Raw genomic sequence first — 12,427 nt, 5'->3', positions numbered from 1 at the left:
GATTTCCGACTATTTCAAGTCATAGAGTGACTTATGAAGTATTACACAAAAACTTTTTGCGATTTGCTTTTGGATTCAGAAGTATAAGCCCTTCAGGGACTTCAATAGAGATTTCTGAAATGAGCGACTCATATGAGTATGTAGCCACTTCATCCATCAACTGCATGTATATTATTATTATTATTATTATTATTACCAATATTATTATTATTATTATTGCCAATGCTATTTAGTATTGAAACATAATTCCACTCATACCAAGAGGGTATGTTACATCATAATCGATGTCGGGTCTCTGCGTGAACCCTTTTGCTACAAGCCTCGCTTTCTCACCACCTCATCGACTTTGTCTATGAATGAGAAGTTTTTTAGTATTCCATACGAAAGATGATTATGAGGAGTAGGTATTACTGCGGTAAATACCACTCGTTTTATGAGCGAGAGCTATTATTCGTTACTTGCTTCCTTTTATGTGAACCAATATGAATGCAAGAGGCAAACTACCATGGATTTTGGTTCAGGGCCCAAAAAGTTTTAGCAATTTTGAGAAGAAATATATGTCGACAAATGTAGTCTTTAGTTTATATGATTCTGATGGAATCATTGAAGTTTGTGGAAATATATTTATTCCATTTTAACTCCTTGTGATTTCCTACAACAAATGGAGTCAAGGTGTTTCGATGTCCCGGCACCAAAATATTTGTGCACATTTATGCCGGGCTTTGGATTATGAGCATCCAATGAGGTGTCTTTCAACTTGATGTTGAATTACATTTACTGGTTGAGGATTTGATTTCCTCTGTTTCCAGGGAAGCATATGAGAAGTTATATCTCGTCTTGTCATATTTTCTCCCCCTCTTGCTCTCATTTGGGGATAAGAGTGGTTTATCAGGTACCTCCACTCTTTCTGACACTTTACTGCAGGAATATAGAATTTAGTGACACCTTGTCATCAGTAAATGTATGTGGCAAATTTGCAATGTGTTGCAAATATATGATTCTCTAAACTTCTAGTTCAGATTCTTTGAGTACGTGGATATAAGGATTGAATGTCAATAACATTTCTAATTTATTTCTCGACATTCTTTATGGTACTTATCTCCCCCTAATGCCGAAAAAATATCCTTATTGCTGATGCAATCAGCATACGGGCTATGAATAATTTTGATTGACGGATAAATTTTTATTTCTCACATAGACCCCTAATTTTCGTGAGTGCCCATTGATGTACGCTGGAGTGGTGATATCGGTACGCAGATGGGAAATACTTTGTTGATTTCCACGTAGTAACTACAAGGGGAAAGTAGTATATATGCAGTTGGTATGATTTAGATCATACTTACGGTGTGTAAGGCCGTATGTGTCCAGCAAGAGGCTGGTAAATTTACAATTCTTTAAAATTGGTCATGTAATTAATTTCACTATCTTTGATAAGAAATTTAGTTAAACCATTCTGGGTATGTACATAGAGTACAACATATAATCAGACATTGCTTGTGAAATGATTTCAATGACATTGTCCATTTGAATGGGTTTATAGATCCTGTTTTCAGGAGAATTTGCTCCTACTTTGATAAGTTAAGCAATTTATTGGGTAAGATCATGGTTGTGTGTGATAAGACACACTTAAAAACATTTTATGAGTGTGTATATGAGTACCATGAAGTGTCTAAATTAATCCAGATAATGGTTCAACATTCCACATATATCTTTTGAATGTGTTCAAGAAAGAATAAGTGGCTCATTTAGAATTTTAAGGTGAGAGTTCCTTAAAACAGATTTCCCCTATGGCACATGTGGTGCCCATATAATCTGATGATCTGGGGAATATTTTTGCAACTTGTTAAGTTGTGACCAACCGAATTGTCAAGAATTTTCTAATCATCCCCAAACCAGGATGGCTAAGGCTATCAAGCCTAATATTTAATTAATTAATACTTAGAAAATCATTGTGTACGCAACAATATTGAGTATGAATTGAAACATACATTCAAATTTATCGAATATTGTATCCAATGGATATGATATTGGACACTTTACTACATGTAGTAGTACTAGTATGGGCTAATAATATATTGGGATAATTAGGAGATTACCTGAGGTCTCCAATATTTTTGAGTGCAAATGTTTTCATCCTCCATTTTCTGCACTAGATTTTGTTCCTCCTTCTGATGAAGATTCTGAGAGACATCCTTTACCATAATTTGGTTGTTATTTGCAAATTTGCAAATTTATCCCATTGAACTTATTGGCCTTTTAATAAATTTGTGTTGTGGTTTGACCATATGTTTAAGGATTTGGTAATCATAGGTACGATGTTTGTATAACCACACATTTGACAAACTGGAGATTTGTCTTTGTGATCATTTGAAAATGATTTATTCCTTTATTAAGAGGTAATTCTTTCTTCGGTTGTCTTTTAGCCTCCACTTTAATTTTGAATTTCACATGGTTCTATTTTGCGACTATGAAGTTGCACAAAATACTAAGTACTAGCAAGAATTTCAAATAATGGAACAGAACCCGTTGGGTGAATCTGATGATTTGAAGAAATTCCATGTTTCTTCGTCATGGAAAATGGTAATACCATCATATGAGCATGTAAAGGGTATTAAGGGCTTTTTCAACCAGATTTACATATGAAAATATTTGATCATGGATCTCAACTTGAAGTTGATTAAGTGACAGAATTACGAGATGTGATAGACTTGAGGTCTTGAAAAACGAATGGGTAATCATTCACGATGTGCTCAAGGCATCATGTTTATATTAAGGAAAATATTCAGGGTGAATCTAAATTCATCCATTATGTAACCACAATTATAACCACAATGTGATGTGGACATTGCAAAAATGTTGATACACTCAATTGTTGCCATAATTATGGGATCCATCTTGATGGATGAACAACACTAAAATTATAAATAGTGACATAGGCTTCACTGCCATGTATTTTACCAATGTAATAGAAGTCAATCACGATTATATGCAAATATTTATGTAGTTTTCTATGACATATTCAAGCAAAATGATGCTTGAATAGTTGATATTAGCACACAATACCGTTTTGGTATATAGCAAGTGTGCAAGAATTATATTTACTATGAGAGTAAAAAAATATTTTACTGAACAACAACAAATGCTTCAGAGGAGCAAATTTTATAAATATCTGGTGCTTTATAACCATATGTGTAGACCTCAAATTATATAGGATAACACTTTGAAGATAATCACCAATGGTGTAGATCTCGCAGTAATAGAAAAACATAATCTGACTTTTGTCAGTAGATGTTCATAATTCTATTACCTTATGTTATGCTAATTTATGAAATCACTTTGAAGGTAATCATCTGTCAAAGTGACATGATGTAGACCTTGCAGTAATAGTGGATAGTCTGCAAAATTTTGTAATAGATGCCAGTATTACCTTATGATATCTTGAAGTAGTCACATCAATTTTTATATTTGGAAGAACACTTCGAAGGTAGTGATCTTGTTAAAATGGCAAGATGTAGACCTCACAGTAGTGATGGATAATCTGCAAATGATGCAGTAGATGACACCAATACCTTGTGATTCACAAATAAATTTGGTATCACATTAATAATTGGAAGAGCACGTTGAAGGTAGTCATCTTATCAAAATGATAAGATGTAGACCTCACAGTAATGATGGATAATCTGCAAATTATGCAGTAGATGCATCAAATACCTTGTGATTCACAAATGCGATTTGAGGTAGTCATATTAAGTATGACACTTCAATTTAATGTCGAGATTTGCACGAAAATTATTTTCACATGCAAAGATATGGTTGTTGCACTAAATTAAACATGTTATATGGATTGCTGAACAAACATAGGAACTCTATATAATTAGATCGAGGATCTAAACAAAAAGTGTGTGGACTATTTTGTAGTTGTTACAGCCTGAAAAACATTTCAGAAATCCAGTATCAGATGTAAAGTACAGTTTGTGTTGAACATGTACTGTAGGTATAATGTACAAATATCAGAAAGGAGGAGGGCTGAATAAAAAATCGCCAAAGGATAAGCTGCGTCCATCTTTTTCATGTGCGGTTCCACGATGGGGAATTTTCTAATCGCCGTCGTTATCCAGTTTGGCTCTGCCTTTACAAATCAATCGATTCTTTCTGCTTCCACCGCCCAGCGCCCATCGTAGCCGCCGGGATATCGAGATTGCAACCCGTGAGCGATGATTCCTGCGCTGGGGTTCGCCACTGGCGCTGGACGCCGTCTGAGGAACTGCGCCGCTGCGCCCTGCTGCCGGCCGGGAGGGCAAGGCCCCGCCGTCGTGCTCGATGGGTGCCATGCCTTGGATGCTGCGGGGTGGCCGTGGCTATCAGCATATATCGATGCCGCGAATCGCGACGCGGCGATCCGTGTCGGGTGGATCCGCCGATGCCTCTGAAGCGCCGGGAGGAGCACCATCAAGGCCGAGGGCCCTCGCGTCCTCGGCGCCTGATAGCGTCGCTGCCACGGCTGTGCGTCATGGTCTCGCCGTTGGGGCGAGCATGGCGTCGTCGGTCCTCTTCTCTTGTTCTTCTTCCATTCCTTTTCGCTTGTTGCGTGGCCTAATGCTCTCGGTAGAGGCGTGCGTGATAACGTGTAAAGAGGAAAAAGGGAGAGAGAGGGAACGAATGATTGGAATGAACAGTTATTTCTCATTGATTGAAGACAGGGTATTTATACCCACTTACAAGGCAGTTAGGATTAGAATGTCGGTAACTACAACCGACTTAAACAACCGAGTTAAGCATTGATTATACCCGTGGTGACGCCGTAGATGTCACCGCCGTTTGCTACCGAGTGGACGATCCAGTCGCTGCAGGCCTGGACGCGGACGCGCGCCTCGTCCGCGAACTCGACGGTGACGCTGGCCGCGTCCTTGGCGTGTGCAACGGCAGCCACCTGGCCGACGCTGAGGCCGGCCCCCAGATCCTGACGACAGGCTCACGGAATCGCGCCACCATGCGCTTGACCTCGTAGAGGTGGCTGCCGGTGAGCTCGGCCGCCGCGACACTCCAGAAATGTGCCATTTCTTGTTGCTAGTGGATGAGGGTGATGGTTCGGTTGAGGGTAGTGGATGATGAACCGAGCTCTTCTCTTGGATCGAGCTAAGGCAGATGGTATGCTTAAATAAGAGATGCTAGGATCGGATGGGGCGAAATTGCTGCTATCGCCGCGCAAGGCTCTCCGCCACGCGATCTGCGTGTGAAATGGTGATACGATGAAACGGGAAGGGAAAAAGATGGTGTGTGTTTTTGCTGTCTCGGCATTGAGCAGACAACGGGGGAAAGCGGTTGCACATCCAACCATGTCCCTCTTTTTCTTGTTGGGTAGCTGAAGCAAGCATGGATCTGGCGTGCACTGGTAACTCTTGCGTTGCATTCCATGACCGGCCGGCTACGTGAACATTGGCATGCGCACGCCTCATGCCCGTGCTTCACCATAAAAAGTCCCGTTCTTACATATTAATTTGCAGATAAATAAACAAGAATGACTCGTCAGCTCAGCTGCCATGTGACGTGGATTCATTTCATGCTGGAGTAGCCAGCGAGCCAGCGGCTTTATTATTGACTCACTCATGCCGCAAGTCCCACCTAACAACAAGTATGCACGTAGTATCCTACTGGCTAGACTAATAAAGAATGAGAGAAAAAACAGTAAGCGCCAAGTGTTCTTGATAAAACTAAAAAATTAAATAAGGATATACTTCAATGTTCGGAAATTGCATTTGGAGGACAAGCTCCATGGAGACCTTTAAATTTGAAATTTAAAATTCATCAAAATTCATATTTCTACTTTTCAAAAAAATCTGAAAAAAAAGAATACAGAGATTGACAAATGCATAATGCATAAATGCGTACATTTTTCAGGACGAAATACATTGAATTATGGGCTGCGCAAAAAAGACAAATCTAAAGCTTTTTAACACATAATACTATTCATCCTACTAGACCATGAATTTGCCTTTTTTGTACAGGTCGCAATTCAAGGTATTTTATCATGAATTTATATGCACATGTAGATTACATCCTTATATACATGCATATTTTTTCAGAATTATTTGAAATAGAAAATTTGAAATTTTAAAAAAATTGGCCTCCATTGTTCTCGGCAGCCAAACGTCCTCACTCATGTTCGGAAATTGCATTTGGAGGCCGAGCTCCAAGGAGACCTTTAAATTTGAAATATAAAATTCAACTCTCGGCAGCCAAACGTCCTCACTCTTCAAAGTTGTCTTATATAGTTTTGTTCTATTCATTGCGTGTGCGTACATTGCCGCTTGCTTGTATTCGAGTATGGACACCTCCATTGCCGCTTGCTTGTGCCGTTTGAAATTGCTACTCAAGTTGATTGTGCAAACTGGTTTATTTGTTGGTTGGTTTGTTTTATTAATAGGGCAATCCCCATGGAGTGATCTCCGTGAGAGTAGATTCCATTTTCATGTCTAGCCGCGTAACATACGTGTCTCCAGTCCGGAAGGATTGCATCAATAAATATGCATTAAGTTTTGTATTTATCACCGCAACTCTTTCGGGTTGTCCAACATTTCTCACGGACAGCCTGAGGATGTGTAGATTGGGTACGGTTTTCATGCTCTACCCCGTTACGAGACATGATTTAGGTGGCGCCTCCCCGTTGTTCTCCGAATGCATATTCTCTCGCCTTTTTTCCTAGACGTGTGTCTGGGGAACAGGAGGGTGGAGGAGTTGGCAAAATTTTGTCTTGGAACGGGGTAGAGCATGAAGAACAGTGGTGGTGCCAGGATCAGAAGTCTGTGATGTCATTTCAAATATGTGATGTTAAACACATGTGTTTTCATCAATTTTATAAAAAAATTGCATCATTTCTACTTGTGTACAAAGCATTTGCCAAAAACATGTGTGGTCAATTCACTACACTACACTCAACGGGGCTTCGCCACTGATGAAGAACGTACTCAATGTACACATCCTCGGGTGAGATTAGGACCCTCTTTACCTATTAGAGATGTAGGTGGATTCAATGCCATTTCTCATCAACCCGGTAGAAAATAAAAATTCGATGTGATTAATTTAAATAAAATCTTAATTTTGTTGTGTTGTTTCCAATAAAGCAGAGGATGGCACATAATCAATGGATGTACAGTGGTTTTATCCGTCGGAATCGAGTAATAACAGAGTGGGTCGAGAAAACCAATGTGTTTTCGCAGAAGATATTCCATTGTCCAATAAGAATTGTCCCAGAATGCCCCCGTGCAAAAATGCGGCAGGCGTACCCATAGAGATCGGAATGACAATGACTTTGCACCTTAGCACATGAGGATATATGCCAAACTTTAACATGTCGATAAATTTTACCAAACAAGACCGTGGCAGAGAGGAGGTGATGCGACGACGCATCTGTGATCTGACCCGTTCTCTTCTCTCCCTCCATCTTGAAAGGTTGCCACAAGTCGGGTACACCAAAGTAGCACCCATGCATTCCTGTATGTATGAGCTTCACATATGCATCCCACGTACGCATGCAGCTGCATGCGTCGTTTGCTTCCGGGCTGAAGATTGCAACAGCTAATCGGCAGAATCAAATTCTATCAAGGCGAGAGAGAGAGAGAGGGGGGGACGGGTAAAGGCCTAGAGAGGCAGCTAGCCACGTATATAACATATATACAAATTGTTTTCTTTTCAAACCGAGCAACTCTCTTCCCCTAATTTTCATGAAGAAAACTTACAACTAAACACGACCTTCACACACGCGCATACCTCAGCCCAAATGAACATCCGAGACATACGCAAAGCCGACGAAGGGCTACGTACAGCCTACCAAAACCAGTAAGCCATAGAAGCTGACAACAACGAACAAGAGCACAAAATGAAGTTACCACTCACTCTGGACGCCAGCAACAGAATCACCCCATCATTCCAATCCTGCTTGTGCTTTGATCCCATCCTCCACTTTTTGCGAAGAAGTCATCGCATTGGAATCGATGCACACAACTGAAGAATAGCAACAATCATGCACCCTCCCGTACCTTCATGTGTTGTTAGCTGTTGCCATCACTAGCACAGTCATCCTCACCACAAACAGAAAGCAAGGACGATACGATCACATTCTGTTGGGATTCAGCCTACCAAATTCTTCCAAATCATATCGTTCTGTTGGGACTTGGGAGTCAGTGTTTACTAGACGGCCAGTCGTTTGAAATGCAAATGTTTACTATGCATGCAAACTCAAGTCGGGTACGTACAAGTATTTACGTGCCACCCATTCATGTTTGTATGAACTGCACATGTATCCCACGTACGCATGCAAGATTGCAACAGCTAACTGTAATCACTTCACTGCAATTAAATCGTGGAGACATTGACCGGTCACGCCTTAAATAATGAATTCTACATCCGGATACCTTAAATTAGGAATCTTAAATCCATATTATTACATGCAACGCAAACCTAATACTAAGCGGAGGTCATCCGGCTCCGCCATGCCCATGTCCGGCGGCTGGCTGCACCCCTCATAGTGTCGGTCCGGCCGCCAGCGAGGTAGAGTAGGACATGTGACACTAGCCGGCTCACGGGACTCGATCTACCGCTGTCTCCGATGCTCTACTCTTCCTCGTCGGAGCCCGTAACCCGGACGGTGCTGGTGGATGTGAGTTCGATGACAGGTCCTTCCCGGGAGGAGATGACGTCCGCCATGACGCGGTTGCGGTGCCCATACTGGTGCACCCTACGGGGCGCCGGAGGGTGTGACTCCGCCTCTCCAACATCCACCACCGCGAGGGTCTCCACCGCCTGATGTGCATGCTGCCTCGCCCGGCGGGCATGCCGCGCCATGAAATCGTCTGAGGAGGGCCATGCTTCGTGCTCGGCACGCCAACGGAGGGGTTGCGCTTCGGCCACGGCGTTCAGACACCAAACGGACAGCACCGCCTCCGGTGAGGCAGCGATGCCGGATCCAAGAACCGGTTGTGCGGATGCAACGAATTCCCGGCATTGCGAGTCCGAGTGCTGCCGTCGTGCAACCGCCTCCCGGGAGTGCCGGAGCGGAACCCTGACGGCCATCTCCTCCTCGGGGCCGCGTGGGATGAGCTCATGGCCAACGGATCTGGAGGTGAAGGACTCGGATCCGCTGCCCGCCATGTCGGAGAAGGCCGGAGATCGCCGGAGGTGATCTTCGGTGGCAGATGGGAGTGGAGGGGGGTGGACTGAAGTGGCTCTAGGGTTTGGTCCGACGAGCGGATGGGGACAACTATATGTGCGGTAGATGCGGGCCAGGCGGTCGTGCCCGGGCGCGCCCGAGCTCTCCCATATCCGCCCCATATTTGGGCTGGAAATGAGGGGTGCCGGTCAGCCCGGGCGTTTGAGGTCGGTTTGAGGGGTCCATCTAGGTCGTTTTTTCATGACCGGGTGTCCTGCCCTGGTGTTTGAGGCGGGTTTGAAGGGTCCAACTGTAGATGCTCTTAGTTAACACTTTCGTTTTGGTACAACCACCCTAAACACATGCTAGTCAAGGATGCGAACGTAGGACCACCTACTACAAGGAACAAGCTGATAGCCACTAAGACTAACAACCACTTCTGATTAATTAGCAGCGCCAAACCTTGAAAATAAAACTGAAACATTTTTTTCTGAAAAAGTGAATATTTTTAAAACACGAATATTTTGCAGAAGTTCTGAAAAATAATTAAACTCAGACATTTTTGGAAATCTCAAACTTTTTTTGAATTATCAGCATTTTTTTGAACATGGACATTCTTCGAAACACAAACAAATTTTAAGAATAGGAGATAACGTAGCAAACATTTATATAAAACACACAATATTTTTGAAACTTTTTAACATTTATCAAAAATGCAAACATTTTTTTAAAACATGAACATTTCTTGAAAACTAGCGGGTACTGTAGCAAACATTTATCTAAGACGAACATTTTTATTTATCAGTTTTGGAAAACTTGAACAATTTTGAAATTCTTAAAAAAATTAAAACACGAACATTTTCAAGAATGTGGGAACATTTTTTGAGTTTTGAACAAATTTTGGAAAAGGAAGATAATTTAAAGTTCTAAGCTTTTCTTACAATACTTGAACAAACTTTTCGAATCCTGGACATTTTTTGAAGAATTAGATATCCAAACCAAAAGCATGTCTAGCAAGACTTTGTGCCCTGAAGTTCGTAGCACGCCCTTCTAGGATGAAAGAACATTGTTGGAGTTGACCCAACGTCACTGTTATCTCCCTGATGATACTTGCATATGTTCTTCTAGTGCACTGCTTCATGGCGTTAACCACTCCTTCGCAATCATAGGCGATTTCCACATATGAGAGCAATAGATCAAGTGCGAGGGCAACAGCTTCACGGCATGCTGAGAATAATAGCAAAAGAAAAAGGGAAAACTGAGAATAACAAACCAAAAACTAGTGAGACATGCCCATGTCCCGCGGCTGGCTGCACCCCTCATAGTGTCGGTCCGGCCGCCGGTGAGGTAGAGTAGGACATGGGACACTAGCCAGCTCACCGGACTCGATCTACCGCCGTCTCCCATGCCCTACTCTACCTCGTCGGAGCCCGTAACCCGGCCGGTGCCGGTGGACGTGAGGTCGATGACGGGTCCTTCCCAGGAGGAGACGACGTCCACCACGACGCTGTTGCGGGGTGCACCCTACGGGGCGTCGGAGAGTGTGACTCCGCCTCTCCAACGTCCACCACCGCGAGGGCCTCCACCGCCTCATGTGCATGCTGCCTCGCCCGGCAGGCATGCCGCGCCATGACATCGTCCGAGGGGGGCCATGCTTCATGCTCGGCACGCCAACGGAGGGGTTGCGCTTTCGCCACGTCGTTGTGTTGCTTCCAATAAAGCAAAGGATGTCAGATAATCAGTGGATGTACAGTGGTTTTAGACGTATGTTGTCATTGCAGTTTGACCGATAAAGATCTTCGTAGAATATGTAGGAACCAATATGAGCATCTAGGTTCCGCTGTTGGTTATTGATCGGATATGTGTCTCGGTCATGTCTACATAGTTCTTGAACCCGTAGGGTCCGCACGCTTAACATTCGATGACGATTTGTATTATGAGTTATGTGTTTTGGTGACCGGAGATTGTTCGGAGTCCCGGATGAGATCACATACATGACGAGGAGTCTCGAAATAGTCGAGAGGTAAAGTTTAATTTATTGGACGATGGTATTCGGACACCGGAATGGTTTTGGGATGTTTCGGATATTTATCGCAGTACCGAGGGGTTACCGGAACCCCCTGGGGAAGTAATGGGCCAACATGGGCCATAGGGGGAGAGAGAGGGGAGCCCGCAAGGGGTGCCGCGCCCCCATGGGCTGTCCGAGTTGGACAAGGGGAAGGGGCGCGGCCCCTTTCCTTCTCCCTCTCCCTCTCATTCCCTTTCCCCCCTCCGAAAGAAAGGAAGGGGGAGGGGGGGCAACTAGGACTAGGAGTCCTAGTCGCCCCCCCCCCCACTTGGGCGCGCCCCTAGGGCCGGACTCCTCCCTCTCATCCTTTATATATGGGGGCAGGGGGAACCCCATAGCACATCAATTGTTCTTAGACGTGTGCAGTGCCCTCCTCCATAGTTTACTCATCCGGTCATATCGTCGTATTGCTTAGGCGAAGCCCTGCGTGGATCACATCACCATCACCGTCACCACGCCATCGTGCTGACGAAACTCTCCCTCGACACTTTGCTGGATCAAGAGTTCGAGGGACGTCATCGAGCTGAACATGTGCAGAACTCGGAGGTTCCGTATGTTCGGTGCTTGATCGGTTGGACTGCGAAGACGTTCGACTACATCAACCGCGTTAAGCTAACACTTCCGCTTTCGGTCTACGAGGGTACGTGGACACACTCTTCCCCTCTCGTTGCTATGCATCTCCTAGATAGATCTTGCCTGATCATAGGATTTTTTTGAAATTGCATGCTACGTTCCCCTTCAGTGGTATCAGAGCTAGGTCTATGCTTAGATGATATGCATGAGTAGAACACAAAGAGTTGTGGGTGATCATAGTCATACTTCTTACCACCAATGTCTTATTTTGATTCGGTGGTATTGTTGGATGAAGCGGCGTGGACCAACCTTACATGACTGCGTTCATGAGACTGGTTCCACCGACAAACATGCAACTTATTTTGCATAAAGGTGGCCGGCGGGTGTCTGTTTCTCCAACTTTAGTTGAATCAAATTTGACTACGGACGGTCCTTGTTGAAGGTTAAAACATCACACGTGACGAAAAATCGTTGTGATTTTGATGCGTAGGTAAGAAAGGTTCTTACTAGAAGCCCGTAGCGGGCACGTAAAACTTGCAACAACAAAGTAGAGGACGTCTAACTTGTTTTTGCAGGGTATGTTGTGATGTGACACTAGTAGAAAACATGGCTTTGGTTCGGGCCTGGCCAGCCCATTAGTC

The 12,427-nt window shown here is 43.7% G+C and overlaps 1 pseudogene; it reads right to left on the bottom strand.

The window, feature by feature from the left end:
• Positions 1-4,252: 4,252 nt before the first annotated feature.
• On the bottom strand, positions 4,253-5,627 carry LOC125506387 (annotated as a pseudogene).
• Between the last annotated feature and the right edge of the window lie 6,800 nt (positions 5,628-12,427).

This window comes from Triticum urartu, chromosome 5, assembly GCF_003073215.2.
Source record: "Triticum urartu cultivar G1812 chromosome 5, Tu2.1, whole genome shotgun sequence".
NCBI lineage: Eukaryota > Viridiplantae > Streptophyta > Magnoliopsida > Poales > Poaceae > Triticum > Triticum urartu.
Note: the sequence above shows the minus strand (reverse complement) of the source record. Positions and strands in the feature narration are given on the sequence as shown.